Source organism: Triticum urartu, chromosome 6A (assembly GCF_056163025.1).
Source record: "Triticum urartu cultivar PI428250 chromosome 6A, HENAU_Tu73, whole genome shotgun sequence".
Lineage (NCBI taxonomy): Eukaryota > Viridiplantae > Streptophyta > Magnoliopsida > Poales > Poaceae > Triticum > Triticum urartu.
Window position 1 is genome coordinate 284,374,808 of NC_141878.1, and position 23,630 is coordinate 284,398,437.

At 44.5% G+C, this 23,630-nt stretch overlaps 1 pseudogene; it reads right to left on the bottom strand.

The window, feature by feature from the left end:
• Positions 1 to 9,747: 9,747 nt before the first annotated feature.
• LOC147965015 (uncharacterized) lies at positions 9,748 to 22,254 on the bottom strand (annotated as a pseudogene).
• Between the last annotated feature and the right edge of the window lie 1,376 nt (positions 22,255 to 23,630).

Below are 23,630 nucleotides of genomic sequence, written 5' to 3' on the forward strand. Positions count from 1 at the left end.
GGAAGGAAAGCATCTAAGGAATCTAACAACTTCATCCAGATCGGGCCGACAGATTGTAGTGCCAAGATCTTCACTGTGCGCAGAGGCCGGGTCAAGCTTGTGGGAATTATTTTCTGGATGACAGGCGAATATATAGATCAACAACAATTAGGTATAATGTGTTGTCCGATAATATATAAGAAGGAGAAGAAGAAGAATGTTGTACCTGAACGGATAATGATCCAGTAACAAGTTCATTGAATTCAGCACACGAATAGCCCAACATGGTCAATTTCGGTGCATGAATGACCATGATTCTTGCTGGACCTAATTTATCATGTACATACAACTCTCGATAAAAGGTGCATTCTTGATGAAAATATCATGAAAAACCTCAACTGACAGCCTTGGGCGGCGCCGGCAGTGCACATAAATCGCGCGGACATTCGTCGAGGTGATGTGGAGGCTACTGAACCCATCAATCACATGAAGACGAAGGTACTCGAGCGTTGTGCAGCCGACGAGCAGGCACTCCAAATCCTCCTTCGAGATGCGGACGACAATGAGCTCGAGGTGCTAAAGTTTAGGAAGATGAAGAGCGCGCGCGACATCGATCCTGGGGAAAATACACGCCTGAATGTAGCGCGGCGCAACGTGGGTGCGAGGCGGAACAAGGACGACGGTAGCGAGCAAGGACGTCTAGCATGAAGGCTGAGCTCCTCGAGTCGATCTAGGGCTGGGGATAGGAACTAGTAGTGCAACCTGGGTTCGGTCTTGTTGTGGGGATTGAGCTTGCCGATATGAAGGCGCCTGACCGGCCCTGGGTGCGTGTCGAGGACGTGGGTCGTCCAGGCTTTGCTGCTCCCCGCTGCAGAACTCGTGGTTGACGATGATGTCCATGGGGTGGTGTGCCAGTGGGGGTGCCATCACCGCGAGAGGACAGTGGTCCGCATGCCATATTTCATGGGGAGGTGGGATATGATGGTTACCAACATCTCGTCGGGGAGGCTGCTGATGAAGTCCATGTTCGCTGGAGGCTCTTGCAGTTCTAGCTTGACCTGCCCCCACTTGTTGGCCGACTTGTCCTCCATCTCGCAGCAGGCGGCGATCCTCGGCGATGGTGCTTATAGATGAGAACGGATGACTGTTCTATGTACCTTCTCAAGGCGGCCGAAACAAAATTCCAAAACCAGCAATAAATTGTAGCGCTTGCGGCGTGCGTGGCAGACTGCTCACAGTCGCCCCGTCTAATCAAACAGCTGCCCGCGGTAGTAAATGGTTAGTTGAACGCCCACAGTTGGACTAATACGACCGTTTATGATAATAATATGGTGGCTATTTGTTAAAAATGCCTAGGAAAATCAATGTATAAAAAGGCGAAACGAACCCTGAATAATTTCATATGTTTAGCACAGTTGCATGCTGCCTCTGTAAAATAAATCAAGGCAGGAAGATACATCGTATGTTGTTTCGCACACAGATCATGTGACCAAGTTCCCTCTCGGAACCATGAGGCTTCTTGATAGAAGCTCCAGTTTGTACGAAAGAAAATATGGGTCAAAGCCTAGTTGAAAATGGCAGCAATATCTAACCCTAGCTTATAGAAGGTACAAAAGCACGATGATTAATTGTTCATCAAGTTTACACACATTCCAGATTGAGTAGGACAATAACAACTAACTCAACCAAAGTTTTCGGTGGTCACAATCAAATGGATCGGTTTGATCCATAAAATCAAGATCCTGGACCAGAAAATCTACTGGTACATGAAGACAAGTTGTTGTAAATAGAAGTCGAGCATGTTCAGAAGCTCTTTTGTCCACCTGAAACTTCTTTTTATGCTGTTCAACGTGTCCATCCGTGAGAAAGTTTTTGTTAAAAAACTTAATCCTTATGGACAATAGTACTCTCACATTCAACAGGGAGAATGTGACAAAGCTAGTGTTTGCATCGTTGGATGCATATCCTTCCAACGTTATTTTTTTGAATGTAAAATGTAGGGGACCCCCCCATAGTACTCAAACTTTATTGCCAAAAGAGTTACAAATTACATGGATTACAAGTAGTAACAAAAAGGAAAGGAAAAGGCTAAAGGGATAATAATCTACAAAGCTAGAAGACTGAAAAACAACAGTACCTCAAGGAGGCAGAAAAGAGATCCATCTTGATGACTCATCTCTAAAGACATGTTTAACTCTATGCTACATGAGGGTAATATCATGGATCAAGGCACTTCTCCATTTATTAAAGTTAGGCCTTTAATGTAGCAACCTGACCCGAATGGATCAAGTCTCTGTGCTTAAGTGTCATCCCTGGATCGGTATGCTGACACACACAGTACTCGAGGATTTATAACAGAGGTAAATCACATGTATAAAGTAACGTAAATACTATTACCTCAATCCAAAATAGCGGAAGTAACAAGGTTGTGGATTCCCATCAACACCAATGGCAAAGTTGAGTGTAGAAATCATAACCCTAACGTATCACTTACTTGTCGTAAGATTCCTCCAACATGAGACGTTGCAGCCACAAAGGGTCAGTACATTGAATGTACTGGCAAATTCACACCATAGAGACAAATGGTGAACAATGGCTATCACTACATGCATATTTGGCTAGTGGAAAAGCTCTAAGGTTTAAGGTTTTGCGAAAAGCCAATTTTTCCCTACTACAAAGAAATAGATTTTATTTAACTATCATGGTGGTTGTTGAACATTGAGAATGGTTGACAACATTCTCAATCCCAATTAAATAACATCATTAAACCCAACAATATTCATTTAAAGTAACGTGATGAGATTCACATGATAATCCAGGTACTAGATACTCAAGATGTCCATAACCGGGGACACGGCTAATCATGATTAGTTTGTACACTCTGCAGAGGTTTGCGCACTTTTCCCCACAAGACTCGATCGCCTCCGTTTGGTTTCTCGCACTACATGGTGTTTGAGAAGACGGATGACCAAGACATAGTCTTTCAGAAGCGTTTGCACCTTACAATGGGTAGACCGTACCACCTACAACCCCTACATCTGCTAGTCTACCACTGTAAGAGTTCACACGACTTAGTCAACTATGCTAGAGCCCATAATAGCTTGTGGCTGCACACGGAAGTTTCTAGCATGAATAATCTCATGATCCCTTTGAGCCTGGGTGGCGGACCGTAGGATGATCACACGGTATATCCCCAGGATCTCCTAGGACAACACTGGTATATCCCCAGGTGTCCGGGCAAGTCCACTGGTATATCCCCAGGGTGCCCCTAGCAATCCACCCAGATGTGTATTTAAGTTGCCACCTTAAGTAGAACCATTAAATAACAATCTCACATCTGTCATGGATTTCACTCATACCCAAACCATGTCTACGAGCATAGCATAGCAATATAAGCAACGCGTAGAAGTAACTCCCAAGGGTTTCATAGTAACAGGGAAATAGGTTCCTACCTCAGTAACTACTTCCCAATACCCACATGTTATCAATCCTACTCATGCAATGTTTGAGGGTTGAAACTAATGCATAAAAACTGGGTGTTAAAGGGATATGATCAAAGTGTGAACTTTCCTGCAATGTTGATGAAGATGATTCGCACTCAAAACTCTTGATAGCTCTACTCGTCACACTCCGATCGATCTATCGTCAGCAAGCAATAGTAACCACACATAAGCAATCACTCAAAAGATCAAAAAGATCGAGGAAGACAATTCAGAAAACATCAAAACCAAGCAAATAACTCTTGCAACATAAAACAATTTCTAACAGTACCAAAATTATATGAATTTGGCCTTATCAGAAAGTTTAGGTCAAGAGCTTCGATTTGCAAAAAGAATCAACTCAAACGGAGCTACGAAACTCAAGTTATGATCAAACGAAGTTTGAATTCAAATCTGATCTAATTCAAATTTTAAATTTTTCAAAAACATGTTTGAGTTGGATTACCGTATAGAGGAGATCATAACGAAGACGTGGGCGTTGGTTTCGTTGAATTTGGATAAACGGGTAAAAAGTTAAAGTCATTTGAAAATCAGGGACTAATCTATAAAGAAAATCCTCACATATAGGTCCCTGGCCGAAATAATAAGAAAAAGGAAAAATCTATCGAGCGAACGCTCACTACAGAACCTAACCGACGAAAACCGTACGCTAAGGAGATCTAAACAGTGAACGTTCGGAAAATAACTAGAAAAAAATGTGTTCTTAAGCAAAACCGAAGAAAACCTAAACCTAAAAGAAAACCGGCGAACCGGGGACAGTTTTATACCGGACCAGGAAGAACCGGCAGGTCGGCCGGCGGATCGGGCGGCAGGTGGTTCCGGCGACGGTGGGCTCAGCGGCGACGGCGCTAGCGGCGCGGAGCGGCGGGAGGCGGCGCGAGGCGAGAGGCGGCGGTGCGGTGCAGCTCGTCGGCGGCAGCGGCGGGTGCGGCGCAGGCGAGCAGCGGCGGGATGCGGGAGGCGGCGATGCGGCGAGGAGGAGAGAGAGGCGGGGAGGAGAGGGAGGGGGCGATGGGCGACGGGGCCGGCCTTAAAAGGGCGAGGGGTGGCGTGGAGGAGGGGCGACGGTGCCGTGGAGGCGATGGACTCCGGCGAAGTCCCGGTCGTGCACGAGAGGGAAGAGGCGGCGGTGACTTGGGCCGGCTGGCTGGGCTTCGGCCCAGTTGGCCCGGGGATTTTTTTTAAGAAAACATTTTCCAGACAATTTAAAAATAAAAACAAATTAAATGAAAATATTATATAGGCATATAATATATCAAAAGTTTCAGAAAAAGATTTCCTACTCGTTGAACATTTTTATTACTTCAAATAAAATCCACAAAAATCCAGATAATTCATAGAGTGCTATTGGTCTAATAAAATACAATAAAATCATTTTAAAAATACCAAAATGATTTCAAATTAATTTTTCTCCAATTTTCTATTGTAGGGAATCATGTTACCCTATTTTCCATATATTTTTATTTTGGAGAAAAATAATTTGAATAAAACTCAAATAACTCCAAATTGAAAAGAACTTTGAATTTAATTCTTTGAAACTCCCAACTCATATTTCATATAATTTGAAGAAGTCATTTTATCTTCTCTCATGAAAATCATTGAGCTGCATGAAGTTTATGAATTGAAATATTTCCAAATGAAATTCAATTATTTTCAAATAGCCTTTCATTTAATTTAAATGGAAGAAGTCATATCATCTTCGCTCAAGGGTTTTGTATTTGAAAATAATTTGAATTTACGAAGATCACAAATGCAAAAATGAAAGTTTGGGAAAGTCCTTTTATTCCCTCTCATTTAACTTTCAAAAAGTTTCGAATTTCACTCAATTTCACTCAACCAATCACACAATCAATCAAATCTATCTATTTATTATAACATTCCAAAATTTAGAATTTTGGGATGTTACAAACCTACCACCCTTAAAAGGAATATCGTCCTCGAGATTCGGAGAGGCTAGAAAGAATTAGGTTAGGTTCGGGGTCTCTTCAAAATTTCATCAATCGTCTCCGGGGGCTCGGGTGCTACCACCCTTGGAAAGATTGTTACGGTCCCATCAATACTCATATACTCCATCCTTATTCTTGACAGGGTCGGTCTTCTCAGATCTTCAGTATAATTCTTTTCTCTGGGCTCTTCCGGTAGTGGCATAACCTTTTCCTCAATTCTTTGTTCTTTCATCTTGGTAAGGTTATTTCCGAGACTGGGTCTTCTTAGCTGACGGGTCTGGCGCCAGTACTAAACAACTAATCGATATCTCATGGTGGTCAACAATTTATGGTTTCTCCTGCACGAAATGGGTCTGGGTTGATCCTCACCGTATAACCTACGGTTGGCAAAAGTTGGCTTATACAAGGGAAAAATTTCTTATACCATTCTAAGGTTTAAACAGGGTTTTGATCGTCGTCTCTTTACTATAGGTAAGTCACTCAGATTTACCAGCCCATATATCAAGGCGAATAATAAGAGTAAGTCGGTATGGTGATCAATCCATCCCGCACCCAAATCATTACCTTGTATACGGTTTAGCGAATCTCGCATTCTAACACTCGATCATCCTCACAAGTATTGCAGAATTTCTCTTGTCAACGAACCAGGTTCGGATATATCCATAGATTCTTCAAGCCAGACAAACATCTATCATTCCTTCACAACTCTCAGGTTTTGCGTTACTCCTATAAGGTCGTCTATAGAATAAAATCGTAACTTCTTCCAGGGTTTTTTCCTTCAGCAAGAATGTGCTTGCTTCTTGGCAGGATCCTGGGGCCTGTGGGTTATGGCCCATTTCATCACTTGTAAACCTTGAACTCATCCTATGGGCAACTGATCATTATTCCAACTTGTGAACAGAGGACAAAGAGCACAGTTGACTCCATCATACATATGCCAATGCCTCCTAGCAACCATATCCTTAGTGTTAAGCCTGTCCATAATCAACATCCAAGAAAAGACCTTTATTTTCATTGTGCATGATGATTTCCATATCCAGAGCAATAGAGGATTGTATGGTAAGGTAGAATGCATGAAGGAATAGAATATCTTACGCCTAAAAGCATTGCATGTTCCCTGCCAACACCAAATATCAGTTGCACCCAAGTCTCTGTTGTGAGAGGACATCATTTCCTGAACGGACATGTATTAAGCATATGCTTGCTCAGACAAAGGTAAATGAAACCTCTCTGAGATATTATGCGCTTGAAAAGCCTCTGCTATAGTTATCCATGGGTCTTTGGCATATGAAAAAAGCCTAGGAAACCTTGATTGCAAGATTGTCACAGAGTCATCCAATTTCCATCTGTCAGACCAAAACAGAGCCGAGTCTCCACAATTGATTTGCACACAAGTGGTGTTTCTGTAATGATCCAACAGTTTACATATATATTTCCACCAAAAAGAGCCACAACTGTCTATGCCTTGTGGAACCCTCCCATGGATAATATGAATTCCAAATTAGAGAGACCCATGGAAGATCCATCTTATTCAAAAACTTATGCATATGTTTAAGTAACAGAGTAATATTCTAGACTCCCAGGTTCAAAATTCCTAGCCCCCCTTGCTTTTAGGCAGGCAGATCAAGCCCCATGCTGCTAGAGATGGAGAGGGATCATCTCTATGTTTTCCCCATAGACATTGTCTCTGCATTCTCTCCAGTTGTTTTAAAATACCAAGAGGGACTAGCAGACTCCAAAGAAAGAATATGGGCATGGATGACAGAGCAGAATTAAGAAACCATAATCTTTCACCCTGGTTGACGAAGGAGGAGCTAGCAGACATTCTTCTTTCCATGCAATCCACCAAAGGCATGAAATCAATCATCTTAGGCCTAGTTGTACCCACAAGCAGACCCAAGTATGTGAAAGGCATTTTCCCCACTTGACATCCAAAAGTTGCAGCAAGAGAAGTGATTGTATTCTCATCAACATTAATAGGAACCATGGATGATTTGTGGTAGGTAACCACTAGACCAGTGGAGGTGGAAAAAACCTTAAGCATATCTTTCAGAACAAGTAACTCTGCCATATCTGCAGGGAGTATTATCAAAGTATCATCAGCATATTGGATTATTGGATAGTCTTGGTCATGGCATGGTATGGAGAATGTAAGAATTCTTTTTATGAACATGTCATTTACTATTGATTGCAACAAATCAGCAGCAATTACAAAAAGTAAAGGGGAGAGGCAGTCTCCTTGTCTCACACCCTTTCTGCATAAGAACTGCCTTCCTGGCACTCCATTTAAAAGAACTGAAGAAGTTCCAGTTGAAAGCAATTGTTTAACCCAAGAAATCCATTTGTCATTCAAACCTATATATTTCAAAATCTGGAGGATAGCCTCATGCTTAATAGAATCAAAGGCCTTCTTAAAATCCACCTTGAGAATAACAATAGGTCTCTTAGATTGGTGACATTAATGTAAGTACTCCAAGGTCCAACCAATACAGTCATGAATTATTCTGCTCTTGATGAAACCATACTAATTTTTGTGAATGCACTTCATAATAATCCTCTGAATCCTATTAGCAGCCATCTTGGAAAGAAACTTAAGGCCCATCCCAGTCAGAGATATGGGCCTATAGTCCCCAACCTCCTCAGGGGCCAGCTTCTTTGGTATTAGAGTTATAAAGGAACCATTAATGTTTCCCAAAGCAGCAGAACCCTCATAAAAAGCCTCAGCAGCTCATAAAAATCATGGCAAATAATGGTCCAATTTTTTTTAAAAAACAGACCATTAAAACCATCTATCCCAGGGGCTTTATCAATTGGCATATGCTTAACAGTATCATCCATTTCTTCCTTTGTGAAAGGTTCGGTTAAAAAATCTAAACCCTCAATTGGTTTAAGCAGTGAACCAAGGTCAAAACCGATGACAATTCCATTAGAGACCCCCATTCTGTTCTTGAAACAATTCCATATTATGCCCTCCATCTGGGAATGCTCTGAAACCACAGACCCATCCATTATCTTAAGGCTAGCAATAGAGTTCCTCCTATGCCTCTCAGTAGCCATTGCATGAAAGAACTTTGTGTTCTCACCCCCAACTTTAATGTATTTGATTGTGCATCTCTTTTTCCAGTATAGAAATTGAAGATGCAACAACTTTTCCACATGAAGCTTAACATCTTTTCTGAAATTAAATTATGGTCTATATAAAGGCCCAAGTTCCAATAGACTATCAAGACATAAAACCACGTGATTACACTTGATGATTAAGCCCTTCAATTTGGAAACATTCAACTGCCACTTCTTTAGGGCAACTCACAAAGCCTTAAACTTGTCTGCAATTTTAGCAGTAATGTGAGACTTTGCAGATGGCTGCAACCATGAATTTTTAACACAATCCATAAACCCATCAAGCTCCACCCAGTAATTTTCAAATCTGAAAATATTTGATTTGGGAATGGATGTTTTGATAGACACCACACAAGGGACATGATCAGAGGTTGTCCTTGCTAAAGGGAGCACCTCAGTCATGGGGTAGAAGGAGATCCAGTCCGTGGATGTGAAAAACCAATCAAGTTGCTCCCTCCCCTTCAAAGGAAATTCAAGTAAACCAAGGTGTGCAATAAGTTCATTAAAAATGAAGATATCATTCAAATGCCCCGAGACATGTTTCTATTTTTCAGTTGATCTGATGAAGTTGAAGTCCGCAACAATAAGCCAGTTTTCACCTAATGGGATTTGCAAATTATATAACCAACTGACAAAATTATCTTTAGCTTCTCCTTGACAGGGCCTATAAACATACACTAGGGTCCATTGCTCATTATTCTATTTAGATGTGAATTGCACCACCAAAGCATGTTGTTGAACATCAAGTAGGCTACCACAAAACATAACAGAATTCTAGACAATAACAATGCCTCCAAAAGCACACATAGAAGGGGAAAAACAAAACTATCAAATCATTTAGGACAAAAAGATCTAATAGCTCTAAAATCAAAAGAGCAACATTTTGTCTCTTGAAAACATGCAACGTTACACTGGCTCTCATCCAGCTTCTGTCTGACTTCCCTCTGCCTAACATCAAGAATTTAATCCCCTAACATTCCAACATAGCACATTCTAGTTCTTACAAGTGTTACTCATTATAAAACTTAGGAGGATAGATCATAAAATGATGACACATAATGTCACCTAAAACACAAAAGACAGGTGTGGGCTCATGGAATACAACCATATTATTATGGGGTTTAATGAAAAGCACATCAAAAGACACTCTCCTAAATAGAGCAAAAGACAACTTCTGCCATTCCCAATAAGCTTGAAGAACACTAATCATCTAAGGATTTATTGATATCAGCAAGAGGATCAACCATAAGCTTATCCACAATCAGCAAGCTCTCATCCATGCCAATTTCCCTCCCAATTTCCCGCAACTTCTTGATAGGAGTTGGAGGTGGTAGATCAACATCTGGTATTTCTTCAGGTAAATCCTCAGACATCATAGTAGAGAAGGGTTTTGCCTTTGGTTTATTTCTCTTTGACTGCATAGGAAGCGCTTGAAAAGTAGGTTTGAAATCATGTCCCTGAATTGAGCCACGAGTGCACCTCCTAACAGAAGTTTCCAACATGGGTGTTGGTGCCAAGGTTTTCCTAGGCCTTCTAACCTTCTTTGTGCATTGTGCAGAGGAAGGAATTTCATCTCCAACTGAATGTTGTGACTGAAGCGGCTCAACAAGTGTATTAGAGGAGTCATGAAGTTCTGTAAACAAAGATCTAGCCACTAGACGATGCACAATAACTTCTGTGGGCTCCTTCCAAGTTAACCTTGGAGCAGTGCTGAATGCTAGGTCCCGGATTCTTTTAGATAGTATCTCTGACTATATTGGCAGAACCTGCAAAGGCTTAGGAACCCCAGTAATGATGGCATAGTCCAGTAGGGTCTCAAAAGACCTCTGCAAAGGTAACTCAGGTGGCAACTCTGGCCCAAACACAATCTTGGCAGCATCTAGGGGCACATCCACCTGCTCCAAAGCAATCACTGGTGGCTGATAGAGTACCAAAGCCCAATCTTTAGGGTTATATTCCTGGCCATTATCAAGCCTAATGACCATATTCTGTAACTGAACCTGTTGATCCACCTCAGGTATAGCTGGCCGCTCTCCATTGTGCATAGCTGGCTGTTCTCCATTGTGAATGATTGGCTACTCATCATCTGGTATAAGCACAAAATTTGGCTGTCCATTTTGCTATTCCATAGAGTCAGACTGGTCAGACTGATCAATTACCATGGATTCCTATTCTGGAATTGGAACCTCCTGTTGAATTTCCTCAGCTTCCAAAACATCATTTCCACAATTATTATCACCCTCCTCAGGTTGTTCCACATGTGGTGGTGGCGATGGAGGGATGTCATTCCATCCAAGGGCTGGATATGGGGGCAAGATGAACTATGGAAGCTCAGGAAAGGGCACACCTGGAATAGGATGAGGATTTCCATTAATGGGCATCCAATCTTCATCCTGAGGCATCTATTCAGCAAAGTTTTTTCCAAGAATATAAATCGAAGCAGTCCAAGAGACTCTGGCTCCTCCCCAAGTAGCGTAGTCTGTAAAAACAACATATCTGGGAACCAAGACATCTTCTGGAAACGAAGCAAAAAACCAATGACCTGACCAAATATGGATCTTCACTATTCCAATGATGAAACTTTCCAAAAGTGTTTACTACAGCTCTAATATTCTCTGTATTGCGCAGATCCAACGGAATCCCAAAGAACATAATTAAACCCTGACAGAAACCCAAGGCCCCACGAAAACCCTCACCCTCATCATGTTTCGTACTTGATAACCATGCTCTTCTAACCAAACAGCCACTTCTTCTCTAGCCGCACCAATCTGGTCAATTGGAGGAACCTGCATCACCTCTGCCAGCATATAATCTTCATGGTGGCGCACTATGGGAGCGTACGACATCACGAACATGCGTGGCCATCTAGCATCCCCTCCACCAATGATGTGATGTCTAGCAGGGACGTATTGTAATGGGTCGAGAGGGAAGTTTGCCATGTTCAGCGAGGGAGTCGACAAGGGATGATCAGATGGTGGTGGCGGAGTCAGCAGTGGTGTGTTGGTAGGTGTCCTGGGGCCGAGGTTGATGGAACTGGGCGAGGTGGTCGGTGTTTGCAGAATCGAGGACTCCAAGTTTGGTAACAAAACCCGATAGAGAGATATTCTCGGCCCTCCAGCGTTAGCCTTGGAAGATGCATCATTAGCGGGTTTTGGTTTCGAAACCGAACCCAATCTCTTAGCAAAACGGGCGCAATCTCTTCTCTTGTGACCAAACCGTAAACAACCCAAGCACTTTAAAGTTGAGTGCAGGAAGAAGAAAAATGCCCCTTTTTGAAACATAGTTGGCATGTAACAATTTCATCCACCATTTGATCAACCATTCTATCAAAAGAAGCGGCGGCCTCCCGTGGGCTGGGTATGCTCAAAGGTGCTGGCCCATTTGGGCATTGGGCCATATGGGCCTGGCCCATGGAGACAATATGTGAAGGTCCTAAAATCCCGCCCAAAGATGGTGGATCTGATCCGAGGAGCAACCACGTAAGAGTGGGCGTTGTTGGATCTCCGACGAGCTCACTGTGCCAAAAACTATCGGCGGCGAGGACACAGTCCATTGAAGATCAGCAGGAGGAGGAGGCTCAATAACAACACGCTCATTATCTGGAATAACATATCTAGTGATTTCCGTTGTAGCAATGCAATTGGATGTGTCAGGATATCGATAACCTTTGCAAACATTATAGTTTTGAAATGTAGCAAAAGTTTATTTCTTGTCCACAGTAGAACCAGACCTAAGAGCAGATTTGACTGGAGGTTTATGCATCGCTAGAAGACCCAAAGCTGCCCTACGCTTGGTGGGGCTAACTAGGATCCACTCTGCATCACATTCCTTCTTCCAGATCTTGAGCTCCCGAATCCAATTAGGGCCCTCATTTCCCCACAAATGAAAGTAGCACTTGAACTCAGGACAAGAGAAAGACCGAAGATCCAAAATGTAAAAACCCACATCCTTGCATGAAACATTAAAACTGAATACCTTGTCACCAATGGCAGAAACCAAGAGATCAATTGCAAGACCTCCAAGAGCAGACTCAAGCGCTGGTGGCACAAAATCCTTAGTAAGCCTGAACCCATGTCTACTGAACGAGACCACCAGGGTAAAAGATCCCAAATTCTCCATAGGATGAACGGTGAGATCCGAGGAATTATAGATCTCATAAGCAAAAAATCTACCCTTGGAGAAATCCAACTCAAGAGTAGATCTAGATGATCACCCCATCACAATGGGTATGATGATGTAGAGGAAGAGACGCCAGAGAGATTGATTGGACCAAATCAGAGGATTACTGGAGGTGTGTGGAGATCGTCGGCTCACTAGGGTTTAGGGGTGGGTGGGGAGGGTGGGAGCGCCATAGTGATTGTGCCTATTGCCCCTTGGTGATCTCATTCAGTAGACATGAGAACTGAGAAAACATCGCAACAAGACAATAATCATGTTCAAATCAAAACACCACATACTGATATGTAAGGTCTTCACAGAATCCAACACCATTGATAGGGTACTATCGGTGCAACAAACCCCAGGTGTGTTGCCCAGACTGTACACATGCTTAAGAGCAAGGTTGCAACATCCAAGACCAGCCCAAGCAGAAGAGAGTAGCTCTTTGAGAAATCAAGGGGCGGATCAAGAAGACCAAGGCCAAGCTAAAGGGGCAAGACACCACTAAGGAAAAACCTTCGTAGCTAGGCAGGCGAACATCTTTGGCGCGCCACGTAGGGGGAAGCGCTTGCGCGAACCCGAGAGTGTACGCATCGCATCATCTTCATCATCGGTTTCTTCATCGATGGCTTCATCATCCATGACACCCAAGAAAAGACGAGGCATAGTAGGATGGGAGGGGAGCGAAATCCTGCCCATCCTGTCCAACCTCCATCGCCTTTTTCTGCCGTGGCTGCAGCAGCGATAGGAACAAGGAATGATGGCGGCAAGACAACCCTGAACAGTTCAGGCAACATGGTCACTATGCCAGCCCCGTTCGGGAAAAGGAACAAGGTGTAAGGGTACAAGGTTTCTCTCTCCGCCACTATCACTTATCGACAATCGAGCTACTCTGGGTTTAGCATCATCAATGCTGATGAGCCCGTGCGATACTCGGTCCAGCATTTACCCTGCCTAGGGAAATTCCGAGTAAAGTGCGGGTGCAAATCCATTGATCGATGCCCCGGCAAGTATGCTCCGGCAAGGCCGTCCACGTTAGCGTGACTTTTATGCCAGCTGTCGTCAGATTGTTTAAAAAAGTGTGGAGAGGAGGAGATAGAAACCGGTCATGCCTTGCATCGCGTCCTGCCACCAAAAGGATGCATATGATTCTTGTCGGCACGCGCAGTGCCATCCTTCCCAAAGCATGTGAACGAAACAAGCGGCCGCGAGTGAAGAGAATGGAAGAAAGCAAGGACAAAAGCTAAGTCCGCACAATCGTTCCTCCATCATAGACCTAGAATTTGCATTTGCTTGCCCCTTGGACACCAAGGTGTTCGTATGAGGAAATTCTTCGTGTGAAAGCACCTTACTAGTTCTTTGTCTGTGCACTCGTTATGTTCCAGCTTGCTCGCAGAATGGGTGGCTGTGTCAAAAACTACCAAGAAAAAACCTGCCAGGACGTATCCTCGCCAAGATGAATGCTAAGGGCCCGACCCTTATGACAATCGCGACAGTATGATACCGGTAGGCAACCAAAACATGCACATCACTAATCATATGAACACCGAAGGATAAACCCAAAAAGGATAAACATCCAGCTAAGATTAAGTAAGGACATCAGTTCCACACAAATAAAAGAAGTACGACGTCTAAACATGGGACCTACATCATGTTTTATATAGGACAGCACGATGGCAAGGAAATTCAAGGCCATGCTTGGCGGCCTCGCGGAGCAGTGGGGACGGAAAGGACCTTGTCGGCACAGGGGGTAGCATTCTCCCCAGCAGCCAAAACATCTGCACCCTCCGGCAGCTTCCTGAAGCCGTCGTTAAGGTCGAGGTCCGGATGGCGGTAGGCGATGCAGCTTAGAACCATGAAGAGGGTGTTGGTTCAACCTTCCGAGATTCACTCGCGAAGTGACCGGCCCTCCCCTCTTCGTGTGCCTTCAGCTTTTCGATCAACTCGTTGAAGAAGAGCCCGAGCTTGACGCTGGGGACCTCATGCTTACTGGTAGAGAAGACTGGCCCTTCCATGCCCATTGCTGCAATTTGGGAAGTGAGACGCTCGGTGATGTCGATCAATCTTTTGATCCAAAGGTTGACCTGCTCGGTTTGGTTCGACAGCTTGTCCTCTACATCTTTTCGAAGGAGTCCTGCGGTATCCAGGTCTGATAGAGGCAAAGGTGTCCCGATGTTTCGATGAGATGGTGGCTATCGTTTTCTGTGGGAATCGACCTTGACGATCCGACTACGAACGTGCGAGACGTCGCGCCTTAGCAATCGCTAAACCAACTTCCGAGGGGTTATTGACCACGCCGGAGCACGATCAACCTGACCACGAGGGCCTGTTTCCTGCGAGCAAACGAAGAACAAGCAAGAAACTGAGATTGCAATCTGGATATTGCGAATATAAGATGAAAGCTTTATTGATCAAGGTGGGGTTCTGTGACGTCTTGGTCTGGTCGTTGGACACAAACGAAGTACGCGAAGTTGCAGCTATGGCGAACTTTTAATCTAAACAAAACCCAAGTCTAAACGACGCCCTAAGGGCTGTATATATGGAGGAAGAGAGGGGAATTTCGTGGCCCTTGAGGGTGGGGTCCGAAACCAACCCTAACTCTTGTTTCCCCACACATACGGACTCTAAAAATAGCCTATACTTAAGTATTTCGAAATTACATGGGCCTGGCCCATTAATAAGGTGACGCAGCACCTGGAATAGCCTATGGACGAATATTATGAAGTGGCATCTTGTATATTTCGTCCAAGGCTTCATGCACTCCTTATGGCGGCTTCAAAGTCCTGAAATCATCACTTGTAACTCCGTTCTTGATCCCCTTGCGCATGCCATCAACTCCATTCGTGTTCTTGCTCCAATGTTCATCCTTCTCCAAGCTAGGACCTTCATTTGTAAGCAAAACAAATGTATCCAATTTAGGCAGCATCATAATCTCATGAACATTAGAATCATTACCAAGAAACGAAAGTACCTGGTAATTTAATTGGCGTGCGCGAGCTCTAGTAATTGGTCCAGTATATGTAACAGTAGGGGCTGTGGGTGTAACAATGGTATTGATGTCCTCATCATCCTCCCCTTCTTGAAATGAAGTCGTCCTCGACGGAAGCTCATCTTCCTCACCCAAATAAGGCTTCAAATCTGCAATGTTAAAAGTGGGACTAACCCCAAAATCTGCAGGTAGCTCAAGTTTATATGCATTATCATTTATTTTCTCTAAAACCTTAAAAGGACCATCAGCACGTGGCATTAGCTTTGATTTGCGCAGATTGGGAAAGTCTCAATGAATTCAACCCATTTAGCATGTCTACGGTTCAGTTTTGCTTGACTTTTAATGTGTTTCAAAGATTCATGATCAGAATGTATAACAAATTCCTTGGGCCATAAATAATGTTGCCATGTTTCTAAGGTCCGAACAAGAGCATATAATTCTTTATCATAAGTAGAATAGTTCAGACTAGGCCCACTCAATTTTTCAGAAAAGTATGCAACAGGTTTTCCATCTTGTAATAACACACCTCCTAATCCAATTCCACTAGCATCACATTCAAGCTCAAAAGTCTTATTGAAATTAGGAAGTTGGAGTAAAGGAGCATGTGTTAACTTATCTTTCAATACCGTGAAGGCTTCTTCCTGTGCGGTACCCCAAACAAAAGGTACATCCTTCTTTGTAAGCTCGTTGAGAGGTGCAGCAATGGTGCTGAAATCTCTCACAAAACGCCTATAGAAACCAGCGAGGCCAAGGAAACTCCTCACTTGTGTGACCGTTTTGGGCTGCGGCCAACTCTCAATAGCTTCAATCTTGGCTTTATCAACTTCAATTCCCTGTGGAGTAACAACATAGCCAAGAAAAGATACTCGGTCGGTGCAAAAGGTGCACTTTCCAAGGTTACCAAACAAACGTGCATCACGTAGAGCAATAAAAACAGCACGTAAATGTTCCAAATGGTCCTCCAAAGATTTGCTATAAATCAATATGTCATCAAAGTAAACTACCACAAATCGTCCAATGAAGGCACGTAAAACTTCGTTCATTAACCTCATGAAAGTACTAGGTGCATTAGTTAACCCAAAAGGCATGACTAACCACTCATATAATCCAAACTTAGTTTTAAATGCTGTTTTCCATTCATCTCCCAATTTCATACGAATTTGATGGTAACCACTACGCAAATCAACTTTGGAGAATATTGTAGAGCCACTCAATTCATCAAGCATATCATCTAGCCTAGGAATAGGATGACGATAACGAATAGTAATATTATTAATGCCTCTACAATCAACGCACATACGCGACGTACCATCCTTTTTCGGCACTAAAATGATAGGAACAGCACAAGGACTAAGGGATTCGCGTATATAACCTTTGTCGAGCAGTTCTTGTACTTGACGCATAATCTCCTTCGTCTCCTCTGGATTGGTACGGTATGGTGCACGGTTGGGTAATGATGCACCGGGAATTAAGTCAATTTGATGCTCAATCCCGCGAATAGGTGGTAATCCCGGTGGCACGTCTTGTGGAAAGACATCGGCGAACTCCTGCAAAATGTTAGTGACAGCAGGAGGCAAAGAGGAAGGCGCGTCCTCGAATGAAAATAATGCCTCTTTGCACACAAAAGCATAGCAAACAGATTTGCTAAAATCTAGATCATCAATATCAGATTTGGTGGCAAGTAAACATGCACTTTTCAATTTAATTTCAGAAGCAACACTAGATTGTTTATTATTATTAGGCTGCATTTGTTGCTCAAATTCTTTTGCCACAATCTGATTTTCACTCTTAGTTTTCTCCTGTTTTGCTTTATTAGCTCTATTAATATCATCTTTCAAAATGGAATCAGGAGTCATAGGAAGCAAAGTAATATTTTTATCCTTATGAACAAGAGTATACTGATTGTTTCTACCATGGTGAATAGAATTTTTATCAAATTGCCATGGTCTACCAAGTAATAAGGAACATGCTTGCATAGGTACCACATCACAATCAACATAATCAGCATATGTAGAGATACTAAAATGCACACGAACAGTACGTGTTACCTTAACCTTGCCGCTGTTGTTGAACCATTGGATGTAGTAAGGATGTGGATGTGGTCTTGTGGTGAGAGATAGCTTCTCCACCATCTCGATGCTAGCCAAGTTGTTGCAACTCCCTCCATCTATGATCACGCGAACAGAACGTTCCTTCACAACTCCCTTTGTATGGAACAAATTATGCCTCTGATTTTGCTCAGCTTGTGTAACCTGCACACTCAAAACACGTTGAGCAACTAAACATTCATACCTGTCAGCATCTTCAGGAGCCATGTATTGCGTCTCATGATCAGAATCGTCTCCACCGTGTTCGTCACGTGTAATAAGAGCCAAAGTCTCCTCATCATAGTCACTAGCGGACTCATACCCACCATCCTCAGTAACAATCATCACACGCTTAGATGGGCATTCTCTCGCATAATGACCTCCACCCTTGCAACGTCGACAAATAATATCATGTGTCTGCCCTGTTGATGCCATGGATGAAGAAGAGCTCTTTGCAGGCCCAGAAGGTGTGCTCTTGGCAGATAGTGGTGATTGTGCCTGCTTTATTGTATCACGGTTGGAGGTGGCAGCCGACGGAGGCGCCGGTGAAGCAGAACGTGTGGAAGTAGATGATGCACGTGGTGTCCATGAAGAAGGTCGACCTGCAGAAAAGTTAGTCCGCGCCAATGCCTGTCGATCCTGCACTTCACGTTCAGCTTTACAAGCAAGATGGAATAAACGAGTGATATTAGTATACTCCTTATACTCTAGAATCGTCTGAATCTCTCTATTTAATCCACCCATAAAACGTGCAAGCATAGCTTCATTCTCCTCAACAATACCACATCTAATCATGCCAGTTTGTAATTCCTGATAATATTCTTCAACAGAATTTTTTCCCTGTCTTAAGCGCTGCAATTTTTGAAGTAATTCACGTTGATAATATGGTGGAACCCAACGAGTACGCATAGCAGTTTTCAAAGCAGCCCAAGTAGCAGGAATGGGATATAATCTACAATGCTCAGACCACCAAACACATGCAAAACTAGTGAATGCACAAACAGCAGCAGGAACACGTCTCTCCTCGGGATATTGTAAACATGTAAATCGTTGTTCAGTTTCTAACTCCCAAGTAAGGTATATATCAGGAACATATCTACCCTCAAATGGTGGAATATTCAATTTTAGTTTAGGGAGATGGTCATGATCTCGTACCTGAGGGTGAGCCCTACCATTGCCATTATTTGCATGTGGACGACCTGATGGTTGCTGTGCTGGTGGTGGCACGTAGTTCTGATTTTGATCAACCTCATCCTCGTAATCGCTAGCAAAATCATCCTCCTCCGCATCAGCAGCAGGAGCCACAGAAGTAGCAACAGGAGCACCAACAGTTTGGCCAGGTGCAAGAGGGAGACGGCTCGCTCGGCGGAGGGCTGTTTCACGATGTGTAGGTAGTCGTCGTTGTTGTTGTTGTAGAGGTGCGTTAGGTGCAGCCGGTGGTGGTGGTGGAAGACGCGCGAGCAATTCATTAAACCTGTTATCGAGCTTTGTTTCGAACGTCTTCTCCATGTCATCTATCTTCTCCATGGCCTCTTCAAATCTGTTTAGCACATCCTGCACCTGTCCATTCATCATTTGCTGAAATTTATCATGCAACTCCTGATTCGTCATGTTCTCCCAGTCAGTCTCGTCGGCTTGTGATCCTGCCATGGTTAGCAACAATAGAAAACACACAAGAATATGATCCTACAGAAAACTAACAAGAGGTGGTGGTGGCGGGTGTCACAAATCCGTCAAGCAAATCTCAAATTCTTACCAGTTCTTACCCAGCAGCAGGCGGTGATCGGCAACCGTTGTAGTCAAAACTCTCAAAAGCTTGGATAGAGCGATTGCCAGGGAGAGTCAAACGCACGACGTAGAGGTATGTGGAGCTGGGAAGGCTTATAGTATGGTAGCAAAAAGGGTCAGCAATAATCAATTCAGAGATGCAAAGTTGAATAAACGCTCAACGACGGTACTGTGCTGGTCCTAGGCTAGACCGTGCTAGAGACGCGAGCCTAGAACACTAACAAAATCACGGCGCTGCACGTAAATAAGGGAAAAGCACACTCTGGAACTTTTTTTTTTTTCGCTTTTTTTTTTTTTGCGCTCCTCTTTTTTTTTTTTTTTTTTTTTGCGCTCCTCTTTTTTTTTTTGCGCTCCTCTTTTTTTTTTTTTTTTGCGAAAAATTACTATAATGGCGAGTGTCTCAAAACTCTTCCCACGTCAAACTGATAGGATGGGCACGAAAATTTTTTTCCACTTTTTTTTTTGGAAATCAGGGCAGCGACGACGAAAAAGTGCGACAAAAAATCACTATGATGGCACGTGGCTCAAAAGACTCAGAAAAGCCTAAAAATAGGATGGGCACGAAAATTTTTTTCCACTTTTTTTTTTTTTTTTTTTTTTCCGAGACCTACGCAGGCAAGGAAACACGAATCGGAATTGAGATTGATCTCAAGAACAAACCTAATATGAGAAGAACTCGGATTGGTGGTGGATATATGGTTGTGGTATATGGCAGCGGTGGTGGTATATGGTAGCGATGGTGGTATGTGGTATATGGATAAGGATTCAGAGCGGTGGCGGATAAGCAAAAGTGGTAGATGGGCGATGATGATGGTGCGGCGGCGGCATGACAACTTATGACCAGAACTCGAAACTCTAAAAGACTAGACTCTAAGACCAGCAACTTGACACGACGATGCAACCGCAAATTCAACAAAGCAAAAACCCTAAAAAGATTATGCAAAGGCTCAGATTGGTTCGGATATGATGAACTAACCCTAATTTTTTTTTGTGGCTTTTTCGTGGACTGTAGGTATGAAGAACAGACTCGATCTAATCTACGAAAAACTGTAAAATCTCACCGAGCAACCTGGAAATCTGATACCACTTGATAGAGGCAAAGGTGTCCCGATGTTTCGATGAGATGGTGGCTATCGTTTTCTGTGGGAATCGACCTTGACGATCCGACTACGAACGTGCGAGACGTCGCGCCTTAGCAATCGCTAAACCAACTTCCGAGGGGTTATTGACCACGCCGGAGCACGATCAACCTGACCACGAGGGCCTGTTTCCTGCGAGCAAACGAAGAACAAGCAAGAAACTGAGATTGCAATCTGGATATTGCGAATATAAGATGAAAGCTTTATTGATCAAGGTGGGGTTCTGTGACGTCTTGGTCTGGTCGTTGGACACAAACGAAGTACGCGAAGTTGCAGCTATGGCGAACTTTTAATCTAAACAAAACCCAAGTCTAAACGACGCCCTAAGGGCTGTATATATGGAGGAAGAGAGGGGAATTTCGTGGCCCTTGAGGGTGGGGTCCGAAACCAACCCTAACTCTTGTTTCCCCACACATACGGACTCTAAAAATAGCCTATACTTAAGTATTTCGAAATTACATGGGCCTGGCCCATTAATAAGGTGACGCAGCACCTGGAATAGCCTATGGACGAATATTATGAAGTGGCATCTTGTATATTTCGTCCAAGGCTTCATGCACTCCTTATGGCGGCTTCAAAGTCCTGAAATCATCACTTGTAACTCCGTTCTTGATCCCCTTGCGCATGCCATCAACTCCATTCGTGTTCTTGCTCCAATGTTCATCCTTCTCCAAGCTAGGACCTTCATTTGTAAGCAAAACAAATGTATCCAATTTAGGCAGCATCATAATCTCATGAACATTAGAATCATTACCAAGAAACGAAAGTACCTGGTAATTTAATTGGCGTGCGCGAGCTCTAGTAATTGGTCCAGTATATGTAACAGTAGGGGCTGTGGGTGTAACAATGGTATTGATGTCCTCATCAAGGTCCTTCACCAGCTGCTTCTCGCGAACCCTGCTGGACTCGACCGAGCTCTCCAGGGTGCCAATCCTGGCCTTCAGATCTTCAACGGTGCCGTTGGCAGTCTCAAGGGCTTGGCTCTTGGACGAGAGCTATGATTGCACATCCTTCAGAAGGTTCTCTGCTTACCATGCCTCCTCCTTGAGGGCCACGACCTCCTTGGCGCTCCTGTCAAGCTCTTCAGTCAGTTTGGCCACCTGTTGGTCGAGATCGGTCTTGGCAGTGGATGCAACGACAAGGTCATAAACGAGCTTCTTTAGTTGGTCGGCAGAATCAACACTAAGGGCGTCCAGAGCTGCCTTATGCCTGTCCTCCTGCTCCTTGGTACACCTCCGTAAGGGCGTCTAGGGATTCCAGTTCATCGTCTTTGGCATGGAGGATCGCTTCGACTTTCTCTTCTCGGGAAGAGATATCCTTCTCCTTGGCATCCAATAGCATCGTGCGCTCTGCCAAGCGAGCTTCCCGGGTGATGACATCCTCCCTTGCCATGGAAATCACCTCCTGCTGCCTCATATGGACCTAGAACTGTTTGCCGTGCCAGTTGGGCAGCTCGCTACCCTTATTCCTCAGCTTCTGGTCCACCTTGTTGGCGGACTTGCACTACTCTTTGAGCACCTGCCATTTCTGGTTGTGCCAACTCTGCATCTCCTTAATGCCTACCGCCATGGACTCCACGAAAGACAAGTCCATGGCTACGATGACAGAGTCGTCTTCCTCTTCAACCCCTTGGTACAGCGATGCCAAGATGCGCTGGATATCTCCGTCGAGTTCCGCGCTCATCACCGCTGACGAACCAGGGGCTCCGAGCCCAGGTTGCACAAGCACCAGCGCCAACTGACTCGAAGATGGCTGCGGGGCCCCAGCCGCAGTACAAAATTAGTGGAGGGGGTCCATGGTTTGGAGGGGGATTTTCTCTTCAATAGTCGCCCCTGATCCTGGCGCGCTGCTGGGTTTTTACTCCGTTTCCATCAGGAGCTGCTAAACACCCCGACATCATGTTCCTACCCCTTTGTGGCAGCAATCTTGGTGGCTTCCTCTGCAGCATCTTTCCCTATGCTGGCCACCTCTTCCAGCAGTCCAGGCTCTTCAATCTAAGGGGCTGCAAGCAAAGACAACAAGCAATGATACGGAAGCAGAAGCATTAGAGAGCCAGGGACACGGAGCAATATGGTGAAAGCAGTAGAATCAAAAAGAGCAAATGAGTTACCCGTAGATGCCTGCGATGCAGAAGCTTCGGTTTCCCTGGCAAGGTCAGTTGTCGGGCCATGGCTTCCGTCCCCTTACTCAACAACCATGGCAGTGTCCTGAGCAAACTCTTCCATGGAAGGATTCATCGGGGCTCCCTCGACTCGATCAGGAGGCGGGGTGGGCCCATATTGGAGGGGCTCGCCCTGAGTGATCTCCCCTCCTCCTCTGACTGAGGAGGTCGGGAGCTCTCCTGCATCACCCCTTGTGGGAGGGGCCAATCCTGTGCTTTCGAGCTAGAGGCTGGGCTGGGGGCTTGGCATCGGAGCGTTCGTGTTGTTGCCCGCCAGGCCCATGCCCCTCACAGACTTCGGTGGCTCCGCGTGCCTGAGCTGCTTGGTCTGGTGGACAAGGGTCTCCTTCTCCTCCTCCTCTTCTCTAGCAAAGACGGCAAGCAAGATCAATCAGCAAAACAAGCAGACATACAAAAACCACGGCAAGGAAAGGTGAGAGGACTGCCGCGCACCGCATCTGACTTTCTACCCTTGGAGGTGGTCTTCTTTACCTTCTTGGTAGTGGGTGCATAATTGGGAACCACTGCCCCACGGCTAGCCACCTGCCTACGAGGGCGGTGGTCTAAGACTTGCTCGGGGGCTTGAGGGCCTTCCGCGAGCAACTCCTCCCCGGGTTGCTCCGCCTCCTCAGCCCCCTCTTCTTCCCGGGCCTCTGCTGCCGCGGCATATAAAGCCTCAATCCTGACAGGCTCGTCCCCAATATGCTCTCCCCCGGCAGGACCATCCCTGACAGCCTCCTCTGTGGCATGCTCTTCACCTCAG